Here is a 13196-nt window from a genome sequence, read left to right on the forward strand (position 1 = left end):
GGGGGGGGGGGATAAGGGAACCTTCTGATTGGGTTCACTCCTCAGCAAAACTGTGCTCGAAGTCACTCCAAAACTGCTGCTGCCTGATGCAGTTGGGTTGTGTTAAGATAAACTTTCACTAAGCCTGCCTGGATTAAAGCCAAGGGAGAGGGGCTTCCTTGGAAATGAGATCTGTTCCGATCAACTTGCAAAGCAAGGGTGGCTGGGGGTCAGTGGGCCAGGCTGAAGTTTGAAGCCGACGGCGCTGCCGGCCCCTAGTTGAGCAGAGGGGACTGGCTTGTGGGGAAATATGTTCTGTATCAGGAGGGGTTGGGGTGGCTCAGGACAGGGGGACGTGGACGTTGGGGTGGCGGCAGGGATAAGGAGTAAGGCTTGGTGGAACTTTGGTTTGGGGAGCTGTGCTGAAGCTCTGGGCAAACTTACTCGGAAGTCCCGTCCTGTGAAATCACTTGCCTTTGGCCACACTGAAACGCCTTTGTTCAGATTAGTGATACCCAACTGCGTTTCCATGCAGCTTGGACTCCGGTTCTTTTGAAACCACAGGGCTTCTTTTAAAATAAAAGCCGTGATATTGGATCCTCTTCCACTAGGGAAGTCCCACCCCAGGGTGTGGGATCTAAGGCCAGGTTCACACATTATGCTAGACACTCCTGAGCAACAATAAACTCATTGAGGATTTCTTTTTGTATGGTGTGCAAAGTAAGACCTCTTACACCCAGAATGAAACGATGCTGGCCTTAAAGGGGCCACTGGACCCGGTCTTCAAAGTGAATGTGTTCAGGACTGCACCGTTTCCTTCCGGGGAAGTCACACGCTTTGGAACCAGCAAGTCTTGCTTTCCAAGCGGTTATGTTTCAGAGCCGAGGATCTGAAGTAGGGTTACCTGGAAGTAATTTGGGTTGAAAGCAGTGGGACTTCAAGGTGTTTCTGGTTCTCTACCAACTTGTTGCCTTTTAAAGAGAAACCTGGATCCCGGGACGAGCACGTGTGAGTTCATGCAGCGTTGCTCCAAAGAAATGAACTTTTCCAGGATCAGTCCCCATTGGATGGGATTCCGCTTCGGAACCTTGCATGAAGCACTCTGAGCTTGCCAGAGCAAGAGTTATGCAGATGCATAATATGGGGGACTTTTAAACTCCCCCCCCCCCATTTTCCAAGTGTTTCTATTGCAGTTGTGCCCCGTCTCCAATAATTCACTCCTAATCTTGTACAAAAAACCCTATAACTTCCAACATGGGCATTTCTTTCCATGTGGCTGTACTTTCTCTCTCTGTTTTGCTTATGGCAACCCTTGCCGTATCAGAAAGGGCTGTTTGTCTGTGATCCCGGGCCCACGTGCCCCTTCTGCCTTGGGGGATGCCATTCAGCAGGCCAAATGCCTGTTTGGTTGTTCCAAGGAGCACCAGCTGCCCTGCATCTGAGGGCTGCGAACGTGAGATGAAGCGGGGGTCAGTCTGGAAACTGGGGGCCCCCTGGGAGGATGCTGCCCCCCCCCCGGCAAACGTCTTGTACAAGGCTTAGTGGACCAGCCCTGCCCCCTCTCTGTCCCCATATGGTCATCTTGGAGCACTGACCCCTAAACCTCAAAAGCTCAATGGGATTCTGGCCTCATTAGGATGCTCTTTGCCCGAAGGGGGTTGGGGCTGAATGAAATTATGCAAAGTAGGCGAGAAAGTGTGTCTTAACTTTTTCTAGCGCTGAGGGCTTTATGTGTGCATGTGGCGTGCTAAACCTTTTGAGGGTTCTTTTAAAAATGTTTGGGGATTATCCAGTCAGTTTGCCCAGGGCAAGATTACCACTTTGATAACTGGAGAGGGCTACATGTCAGATTCGCAGCAATAAATAGCGCTGGCAGTCTCTTTTTATTTCTGCAGTAGTTTGGCAATTGTTTTTGCAATAGGGACATGTTGGAAAAGATATATGCCACTATGCTTGGAAGCCAAGCACACCTACTGTTTAGTGTTTTCATTACAACTTGGGGGGGCTGGGGGGGAGTTCGTGTTAGACCTTTAGACCTTTTAATTTCATTGATGAAACTTTCCATCTTTACGATTGGCTCAGTTTGCGGGAGGATGGGAATATATTCCTTCTGCATGGGAACTTAAGCAGGGTTGCAAATGAGATGGGGGGGGCGAAGACAAGAGAGTATTGTGTGCTGGGAGCTTGTGAAAAGCGTTGCATGTTTATAGACTGTTGCTTTGTGTAACTCCAAAATAATCTTGCTTTACTTAGCCTGGGCAGTTTGCTGCGTCTGTAGCTTTTGCTCTGCTTGCGTTTTCAGAACTAGTAAAGTCTCATTTGCTTGTGTGACCCTGGAATTTGCTGTCAGCTTTCTCCAAGTTTTACGGGTGCTCGCTTGGAGATCGTATACATTCCTTCCTTTTATAATCCGCTCATCAGCACAAACCTTCTGGACATGATAATAAGTCAGGAACGTGATAAACTACGTAGGTCCTAAAGACCGTTGGATCAGATTTTCTTTTTTTTAAAAAAGACACCTCTCCTCTGGGACAGAGCTTGTGTTCAAAGCTCCCGTGTGCTTTTTGCAAGTGAGCAAAGAAAGTGTCTGTACGTTTAAAACCACATGGCAGTTTGATTAGGTCTGCTGTGACTCACCGCTGGGCAAATGTTGTGCAACTTTTTCTCTGCATTTGCAGTCAGGTGGTGGTTCCTGCTTCGGCCCCATTGTCTGCAAATGTTGACCTGCGGTACAAAAGTAGGACTCAAAGTATGCTTTGTTCATCAGAAGTTCTTTACCCTCCGGTCTAGGCCTTTGATCACTGTGTGCTAATTGTTGTTTTGGTAATAGGTACAATTTTAGACTTGCTTCCTGCCAAATTTTACCCTTTTTCATTCTGCACAAGGGTTGATTTCAATAACATTGGCTCATCCGTGACGTAATGCTTCTGTTTTTTGTTTTTGTTTTTTGTTTAAACTCAGGGCTGTTATAAAGTTTGATAATTGAATAGGATGGGAGCAGATCCCTGGGAAGCACACTTCTAGTTTTTCTGTAGCTCGTGAAGCAGGAAAGCCCTGTTGCATCCAAGACCGGTTACTGTTCAGAAGAAACGGATTCCAAGGACTGCACAGCTAGTTCTGCGTTGCCCAAAGGAGTTCTGGCTTCTCAGACAGCAGTTCCTCCTGTCATACCACAAGATGCTTTTGAAATCGAGGTTTGTGCCAGAGGCCATTTGTGATATGGGAAAGGATCTGTGGTTTAAAGGGGAGGGGAAGACACAACTTCCACCTGGGATGGGTGCCTCTAAAGTATCTCTTTGGCTCTTGATTTTGTGTTTGGCTCCACAGACGTTGTTGACTTGGGAGTCACCCTTTGTCCCGGCACTACACATTTGGCTAATAAGAATAGATGACTGCGTGAAAATCTGTGGAAACTGTAGGACTCTGAGCAAAGTCTTTTGCAGTTGTCACGTCCAGATTGGTCCTGCCGTGGACCTGCATTGCCTGTCTTACGGCAGCGTTGTGGCTCTGAGCAGCCGATGGGCTTGGAGGTCTGGAGCCATTGAGAAAAACACAACCAAGCGGGCTTTGGAACTGGATGGAGGGATGGAGCAGTGTGACTGGGGCGGTCTTGAAGAAAGATAAGCTCGGATGAATAGAGCAGTGTGAATGATGAATGAAAAGGAGAGATCTGGAGAGAGGAAGATCATGCAATATATGTTTCTAATTAAAAGAAAGATATCAACAAAAAATAGGCACATAGAAGGGAGTGAGCAACAGTTGTGTATGGTGTATAAGATCTGTTTTCTCAAAAAGAATCCTGCTCTTTGGGTCAGTTTAGTTGTTTTCGCTTGCCCGGTTAATCTGGTACAAGCCTCCTCTCTGAACAGGCTGTCCTGTTCCTGTGATGGTTTGTGAAACAACCTGTTTCCTTGAGCAAATTATAAGAAAGGGAACTGCTCTGTTTGTCACACGACGCATTGTGCTGAAGGGCTGCATATTTTAGAATATATATATATGTATATATTACCATGGCTAACAAATCAAATGACTGAGTTCATCAAGACAAATCCATTTAGAATTTTTTGGAGGGGGGCAAACTATAGTTGGTAGTAAAACTTTTGGTAGGTTGGAGTTCTTACTTCCTTGGGTCAATCTATTCTAATTAGTCTTATTCATATATTATGAATTAAGCGTTGCATTCTTAACATGGTCAAAAGCAATTGTTACATTTCTGCACCTGGAAAGGTGAACTTAATAGTGGCCATGATGTCATTGGGCAGCTGGGACAAACCTTTGCGTATGCATTGTTCCAAAAATAATAACTCAGCCATTTACATCCTGCTGTTGTGGTGTATACATTCTTTTTTGTTTGAGGATGAAGTAATATGAAGATTTCAGATGGTCTTGGTACGAAATCAGTGTCAACAATCGCTTTGAAACGGCGTTCTGAAGTTTTCAGAGCTTTCTGTAAGATGAATTCTTTTTTTAAGCCGACAGGACAACTTCTGCTTTGACCAAGACTTTTTTTTTTTTACAACAACAACAACAACAACAAAAAAGTAGATGTGATTTCCCCAAATCCTAAATGTCTTGCATGGAAGTCCCATTGAAATAAGCAGAATTTGTACTATGTTTAAGACTACTGTGGTAATCTGTTTATTCCCCAGTATTTGTGTTCTGCTTTTTGGGCTGGCCAAAATTATTTAAAATTATAGAGTAGTCTTGAATTCAGCCTCTTACTGCCTTACTTATTCCTGTGCTGTTTTATGGCAGTGTCGTTATTGTAGGGGATCTGACAGAACCGCGTTTCCAGTTGTGTCTTCCTTATTGTCTGTTGGAGTCACCTAAAATACTTCCAGGGATTTAGAACTTTATACATCGTTCATATTTAAAACTGGCAGTCAGACTTGGAAGTAAGCCCTGTTGAGATAATAGGGACTTCTGAGTAAATACGTATGTCTCTTTAAGTTGCAGGAACTGGCTGATATGCATTAAAGCAATTTGGGTACAATCCCAACTGAATCCTCTTATTTTTTTTATTGATGAACAGTAGCCAAGGATTTGTGGAATGTTGCCATGTGCTAACTTACATCTCTGAAATGTGTGTTGAGTGGTTGAGAAAAGATCTCTTCTCATTCAAGGGAGACAAGTGTTCGTGTTGGGGAAGAGAAACTACCAACCAGTCTTTAAAATCAACAAACTTTAGCATGTTCCCAAACACTGATGTTGTTTAAGTGTTGGAAGTCACCACAAGGCCCCCCATGGGTGAGCGGCAACTAAAAATAATAATCTAATCAATAAAATAAAAAAACAAACAAGGGAGGTTTTGTTACAATACATTTTGCTTTTGTGCACGCCTGCTTGTATTGCATTTGGTGGTGAAGCCTGTTAAAAGGGAGCCCTGCACAGTCCGTTTGGCTGTTTTATATTCGAGGAATGTTGTCAGAGTTATAATTAGGGCATTCTTGTCACATGCCACTCCACAGATTTTAATATGCGTATTGACCTGTAATGCCTGCTTACCAAAAGGGCACACTGCTTTTTCTTTGCGTACATCGTTGATGTAGCTTAATATTGTCTCAAAGATGATAATTGAAGAATTGATTTAAAAATATAGGTGTTAAAAATATAGATCTAAAAAGAGTTTATTTGCTCCCGCACGGAACTCTTGGTTTCGACCTAGCGTAATGTCGTGGTTAAGAATGTGTGGTGGGCAGTCCCTGGTTCCAGTCTTGTCTTAGCCGCTACTCTCTTGCCTGCAACTTCTTTTCTGAAGAATGGGCATAATCATGCAGCTGCTTTACAGGTCTGTTGTAAATCTGAGGAACGTTTGAAATTGGTGGGATTGATAAGATAGGCACATTTGAAATTGGTGCACACTTTCAGAGTCTAGAGGGAGATGTTGTGATCCCGTCTAGTGCTTTTGAGAGCCCACCAGTTTTTTTTTAATTGCACTTGTTTGCCTTTGAATCCCTTGCAGACTCCTTGATAGGGGAAATCTCATCTGTGATTTTTAAAAAAAATCTTATCATTTCCGAGAGCACGAGCTGCCGTTGAAATCTGCCTCGCTCCACAAGAAGGAGAAATGTTTGCGCATTTCTGTCGCACATTTGAGTTTTTATAGTAGAGATTTCTTAGCGAACCTTCATCCCCTTAAAAAACAACAACAACCCCCCCCCAAAACCTTATTCTGCGCTCCTAAAACAATAAATAAATAAATTAGGCATTAATAGTATTCTTGCAGCATATTTCAAAAGGTCTTTGGAATCATTTCTTCTCTGTGTGTCTTTGGGTATTTCCCCCTCTTTGACCATCTCAACCTGCAGAAGACCCTTTCAGTGTCACTTCAAATCCTCCAAATCTGAAAAGATTGGAGGGGCGGGATATAAGACCCAACAGACACACATTTAAACTCATTGGCTCTGGGAAGGGGAAATGGAGCATTTTGTGCCCAATAAGCCTGATTGTGGAACTGCATGCAAATTGTGCTTTGATTTATCTCTTTTTGCACCTTTCCCCCCCCCTCTCCATTTGAATTGATCTTGCATTAATTTTTGCCAAGCGGCTCTGTGAGGCTGCAGATGTTGCCCTGCGTTTAATAAATCAACGAGACGGATCAGAATGAATCACTTCAGATGGATTCTCTGCTTGGTTTGATGTCTAGATGTTATTCTTAGCTTGTTATCGTGACAGATGCGTTAATGTTCCCATACATTGCCAGCAATGTCAAAGAGACTGAAGCTTTTAAATTGGCGGTAACCTTTTCTTTCTTTCTTTTCTCTCCCCAGGTTTTGTAAAGGGGGGAAAAAAGAACCCCCTAAACTGTCTCTTTAGCAAGAGGGAGAAAACCATAAACTTCAAATTATTTAGAGGGAAGACCCCTCCTCTCCCTTCAAATTTAACTTCCTAATTAGCCCGGGACAGGGTTAAATTAGTGGAATTTTGTACTGCACAATTAATTATTCTGCGCCAGTCGAAATCAATATACAAATCTAAATATAGTGCAGGGTCTTTTAATAGTATAACCATTTTCTCAACATTAATATTTCATTGCAACTGAGGATGGCTAGGAGAAGTCAGGGAAGGCTTAGTATGTTGAAAATGTTGCAGAAGGGATTTCATCATATGAAATTGATGGCAGGGAACTAGCGGTGGTTCTTTTTAAAAAGATTTCTTAGATTTCCTGCTGCTTGAACGAATTAGTTACAGCCTCAGATTTTTAAGAAAATCAACACCTAATAACCTGGTTGAATATAAAAGAAAAACTGTTGAGTACAACTTGGGATCACAGATCATAAAGTTGCGTAAAGTGCCTTTAAAATACCCGGATCATTTTATTTCAAATTAAGGCACGCTTGTAGAAATGGGGTGGGGACATCTTCATTACTACACGGTAGTGTTTCACCCCACCATATTAAATTCAATTTATTACCAATGTTATAATATTTTAGTGGTCTCTCTGGATTTTCTTTCGTGGAGCTCATGATTAACGTATGGGGTAGCTGTGCTTCATAAGAGATTGGTGTCTGCTGGTGCTGAGAAACTTGGGACGTGGTTTAGCCACAGCTAAGAGTTTTTAATGATTTCAAAGAGAGTTTTGAGCGTGTGTTTGGTGGGGCAATCCTAACCCGAGTTTCACCCTCCTAAGTGCATGGACTTCTAAATGGTTTAGAAGGGTGTAACTCTGTTTAGGACAGCCCCGCCAAACATACGCTTAGATCTCCCTCTGAAATCAGTCTAAGCTCTTAACTGTAGCTAGTTAGGATTGCACTGTAAATCAGTTGTGTTAGAATTTATGGGACTTTGAAGTGCTGAATTTTCGTTTGATCGGAACTTTGTCTTCCGATTTTTCGATCAGAGTCCTTGATTTGCACTCACTGCAACTTAGTTGAACCCTGAGCAAGCTGCCCCCTTTTTTTTAATATAGATGTGGCTTTGAAGACAAGTTGGGGTGACTGTTGTGTAGACTTGGGTGGGGGCTCCATATATTAGCCAGGCCCCCAGTTCCAGTATGAACACAAGAGCCTTGCTTGATCAGTGTGGCCTCCTGTTTCCAACAGTGGCCAGCCAGATGCTTCTGGGAAATGGACATCTGGGGATGAAGTTAAGAGCCTTCCCTGCTTTTTGATGCCCCTCTCCTCTGCAGTGGCTGGATATTCAAAGGCACACTGCTTTAGAATATGGATGTTCCATTTAGCAATGATAGATCCTGTCGGTTAAGGCAAGAAATGAGCTTGTAATAGAGAAACGCATCCTTAAGAAAGCCCTTATTTGCCGAGTATGTAAGAGGTGTTCGTGGGGGACGACGATGACGGACGACTCTTTCAAATATGTTCCTTTCCGGATGTATTATATTACAGGGTTCTTCTTATTTCATACAGATTTTGCTTGAAATTTATCTGCTTGGAGAGTTCTAACATATACAGTGGAAGCACCCAGTTCTAGCCCACGGCCAGATCGCCCCAAGCCATTTTCTCATTCAAGTTTTGTAACTTTAAGGAGAACACTTGTCTTATATTTTGGTATATATGCTATGAATATATCCTTGCTGTGTATGTGTAGGGGGAATTGCTCCTTTTGTGTTTTGAACAGACTTCAAGCTAAAACATTACAACTAGACAGGGATTCGAGTTTTAGCTGGATAATTTTGTCAAAAGTCTTACCCGTAAATAGACATTCTGATGGGGCAAAGGTTTTCTTTTTCAGCAGTCTGAAATGTATCTCGCAGCTGAATTCTGGAGTCAATTCTCCTAATTTTTATTTATAATTAATAAAATATTTAATGTGCTAGGAACGGTACAGTTACGATATGGCCAGTTCCTATTTATGGGTTGTGATACTTACAACCAAGACACAAAAAGTAAGCATTTGGATAGTGAAGGAATCCCCAGGGTTTTCATTGCCAAAATTTTGCTAAGTAGATCATTAAGATTTTTACTATAATAAATATGCTGTGTGTTAAGTAAATATGTTATCCATAGATAGCACTTAAAACTCAAACAAAACATCTGGTGTGTGGCCCTAAATTGTTCCTAGTATTTGTGTATTGCCTCTGCTGCTGAGGCATAAAAGTTTCTGTTCACTTCATTTTCCATCTCTTTTTCAGTTCTGAGCAGCAACCTCTTCTATCTGAGCCCTTGACTTCAGAAATGGGTCATCGTTCCTGATGATTGCTTTTTGATCTCTTTCCGCAACAGCTTCAACCTGCTAAATATTAAAACAGAATCGCCACCGCACGTCTCTTGTTTGCTTTCCCAAATATATAAAGCAGTGAATGCAGTCGATAAGTTGGGTCTGCACCTTCAGCTGTCCTTTAGAACTTTGGTGGCATGAATGCAAATTGCTGTTTGCATTCCAAATAAACGCTGCAATCCGGCACATGGTCGGGCTGCCGAAATCTGACTCATGGGAACGGAACGGTGCGCCGGATCGCAGCAGAAAGTGTTGCAATTTCTTCCTTTATAATGTCTCTTGTTCCTCTGAACAAAATTCTTTCTGCTGGTTTGTCTTTGCTTATTACTTTACAAAACACATTTTAAACAAAAGCTCGGAGTAAGAACAAGAACGCAAAAGGAAACTAGAAATTTCCCATTTTTCTACCAGTGGCCACTTTTAGAGAAAGTGCTCTGAGAGGCAACTCCAGCGATGCAGTCTGGCATTATTTGCTGTGTATGCCTAGATTTTTTTTAATGCGTTTTGATTAGACGTGAATTACCAAGTACAACAGCTAGTGTAGCATGTAATGATTCCCAATGATTCAGATTTATTCTGCATGATATATTAGAACTGTCCCTTGGGGCTATGCGGTTTTGATCTCGGGGGCTGTCGGCAATGCAGGGTTTTGAAGGGCAGCATCTAAAATTGGGAGACTTTCCTAACTAACTCTGCAGCTTGAGAATTAGAAATATTAATTGCTGGAACAAAGGGTGTTCTGTCTACTCCAAAAGGTATCACTGTTTGTGTTTATATCTCTGTAATTAATGTCATCGCTGTATAGCTTCCATGCGCCTGCACTTTTCAAGTGAACTTCTGTGTCACTTTTCCGCCACGTGAGTATGAGGGGTTTATATTTTTGACGTTTGCACAATGTTTTGACCTCCTAAGTCTGTTTTGCTTTTCGGAGTGCTTTTTCACCAGACCCGTATCCTTGGTTGAATTGCAGCTAAATTGCAGTATGAATTGCAGCTAAACCCCCAAAATTTGAGCGAGGAAGTAAGTGCGTAACAGTAAGTTTGTATTCCCCATTGTAGGATCTGGGTGCTTAAATGTACAACTCCTTATTGGCTGTTTGCTATCACTCAGTAAACATTTCAGTTTCCAAACTGTTCAATTCCTGTTGTGTCCAGCGATGCTATCAGGTTCTATGTTACGGATATCTGGTAACGGCATTTAAACTGCATTTAGACAACACGCTATTTATGTGCTGGGTTAAAAAGGAAAAGAGTAATATTGATCTGTCTGTGGATTAAAGTTTTTGAAATCGGCAACAGCTCCAGCACAAAAGGCTTCTTCCCTCCTCCCCCTACCCTTTATGATTTCTCAGGCTTGCCATTGATCTACTGGTTTTATTGCATTCATTATTTATTAAAAGAATTTGCAAGCTAAACATAACGTTAAGCTAGTTTGCACACAGGGACGGCACTTAGGAAATTGGATGGAGATTGCATTAGAGATGAACATCTGTGCTGTTTTTCCACTTGTGTATTTATTGGTTTGTATAAAAGGTGTATTGGATTAACAGTTATAAACCGTTATGGCTTGAAGCTTGCTCTCTCTCTCCCCCTCTCCCGGACCCTGTGCAATTTGCAAGTTGTTTAGAAGTCAGCTTTCTTTGTTTATCGTAAAATGGAAGACGAGGCAGTCCCAGACTTGCTTTATTCTTTATTAATGCTTCTGTTTTTTTGGTTAGGTACGAACCTCAAGACTTGATTATGTTGTATGTTTGATAAAGTGGATGATATACTGTGATGGATCCTCCGGCCTGAGGAGACTTCCTCCAAGTTAAGTGCCCCCCCCTCCAATTGAAGCGCCACTTAATTTGGAGAAGGGCTCCTTAGATTGGAAGAAGGCTTCAAACCTGAGCCAAAAGGAAAGGCGCGGTATAAATATTTTAATAAATAAATTAATACGCGAAGAAGCTTTGCTTGGTGGAGTGGTAGAATACCACTGTGCCACATGACAGGCTCATACCCAGCAAAGCTTGAAGTCTTTCTCCACTTTAAGCAGGCCCATAGCTACAGTGGGGCCTCCTGGGGCCTAGCCCCCCGACTTCCTCCCAAGGGCTCACAAGTTTTGGTAAGAAGCTGGGGGAGGCCACGCGCGCCTGCACGTGAAGCCCCTGCTTCTCCCTCAAAGTGCTTAAAGGGCCCCTTTAAATGTTGTGAGGGAGAAGGGGGGAGACCGTGAATTTGAGTGCCCCCTGACTTTTTTTAAAGGCTCCCCTATTTAAAAAATCCTGGCTAAGGGCCTGACCTTAAGTGGCTTTTCTGCTGCCAGAAAGGCCAAAGTCTGGTTTGGCGGGAGGGGGGAGAAAGGCCTCCAACTGTGCTAAGAGAAGTAGTAGGATGCAGTCCATAATAATCCCATGGTGGCTCTACCAGTTAGCTTGCACCAACGTACAGCAGTTCTGTCTCACTTTCCTGATAGAAAACTGAAGCACCTATTATATTTCTTAACATTTCAGGCATTCAGGTGGTTTTCTTTCTCTATTCGCTTATTGCTTTCCATTGAGAAATCTCAGCGTGGTACCAGTTCTTTTATCATCCAAAGACATCAACGGTGTCGTCCCCCCCCCCCTTTGGTTCACATAACTCAGTGAGGGAGGCTAGGCAGAGAGACAATAACTGGCTAATGAGCTTTGTGACAGAATGGGATTCAACCCATCCCCACAGTGTATACCATGTTGGTTCTCTGGGAATATACTCCATGTCGTCACAGGAGGAAGAATGCTGAGTGAATTGGGATGTGCCACATTTATTTCAGTGTGGTGTCTGTTGGGCCAAAGTCTCCAATTTATTCTGGAGTCCAATAAATACGATATTGCCTGATTCTTTGAATATGAGTATATGTACGGACATATTGTCACGCTGAATCAGATAACAGGTCGATCTAGCTCAGTGTTGTCTACCTGGATTGGGAGCTATTCTCCAGGGTCTTGGGCAGGGAAAGATATTTTAACGGCACCAGGGATTTGCATTCTGCCCCAATGAGCCATGTATGAATACTACATTGGAACTGGAAACATACCATTTCTGGGAAGACACTGACGTTTCTCTCCAGAAAGTAATGAATTAAAAGGGTCATAGTCCGAAAGACTTCTAAAGAACGTTGCATCGAATGCACCTGAGCTTACTCCAGTCTTGCCCTGGAAGGGTGCTTTAAAATGAGACCTTCACTGTTAAGATTTGACCTGGTGGAGTTGTTGTGAAAAGTTATCTTAAAAAGGAAAATGTGGAATCCCTGCCACCACAGGTGCTCTGTCATAGAGTCACAGCCCTTCACCTGCTGCAGAGCTGCGTGTTGTGAGGCTTCCACTGTTTCCTGTCGTGATTGTGGAGGCAGCCTGACATTCCAGCTCTTAGACGCAGGCCTTTTATTCCAGGCGAGGGAAATTTCCCCCAGGTCTTCACAGCCGTTCGTCTGCCCATTGGAAGTCAGACGTATGAAACTGTGGTGGATTTTGAAACCTCCCCAGAGGGAAGGTGGACTCGTGCTTACCTGTGGCTCAGTGGCAGTCGGCAGATTGTCTGCCTTGGATGGAGAAGGTCCCAGGTTCTGTCCCCCGCATCTCTATTGAAAGAATCTCAGGCAGCAGATGCTGGAAAAGCATTTCTGAGCGGATGCTCTGGAGAGCTTTTGCCAGTCCGAGTAGATGGTAGTAGAGTGGATGGTGCTGAGGTAGATGGACCGGTGAGCTTAACTTGTGATGCTGCATCATGTGTTCATGGATGTTCCTGTCTTGGGTATAAACTTTCCAGTGAGACTTCCTGTGGCGTTAACAGGGCTTTCCTCCACCACCTAGTTTACCTGCTCCCCACCTGCCTCTTGATCATTAAGCCTTTTTGTATCCACCAGTGGAATGCTTTTAACAGGTGTTGCATTATCCTTGTTACTCCTTCCTTTCTGCCACATTTCAGGTGCTTTCCGCAGCATTTCAGATTTTCATGAAATGCCGGCCGGCCGAGCTGAACCTTAAGACTGAAGGATAAGCTTTTCTATGGCAAAGATCCTGCTGA

The 13196-nt window shown here is 43.2% G+C and overlaps 1 protein-coding gene across 1 annotated transcript in view; it reads left to right on the forward strand.

The window, feature by feature from the left end:
* The window catches only part of DACH2 (dachshund family transcription factor 2), a gene marked incomplete at both ends in the record, with an annotated part of 408589 nt that overhangs the window by 694 nt on the left and 394699 nt on the right, over window positions 1-13196 (forward strand). The gene's annotated exons all lie outside the window — the stretch shown is intronic.

Source organism: Gekko japonicus, unplaced genomic scaffold (assembly GCF_001447785.1).
Source record: "Gekko japonicus isolate JY-2015 unplaced genomic scaffold, Gekko_japonicus_V1.1 scaffold585, whole genome shotgun sequence".
NCBI classification, from domain to species: domain Eukaryota; kingdom Metazoa; phylum Chordata; class Lepidosauria; order Squamata; family Gekkonidae; genus Gekko; species Gekko japonicus.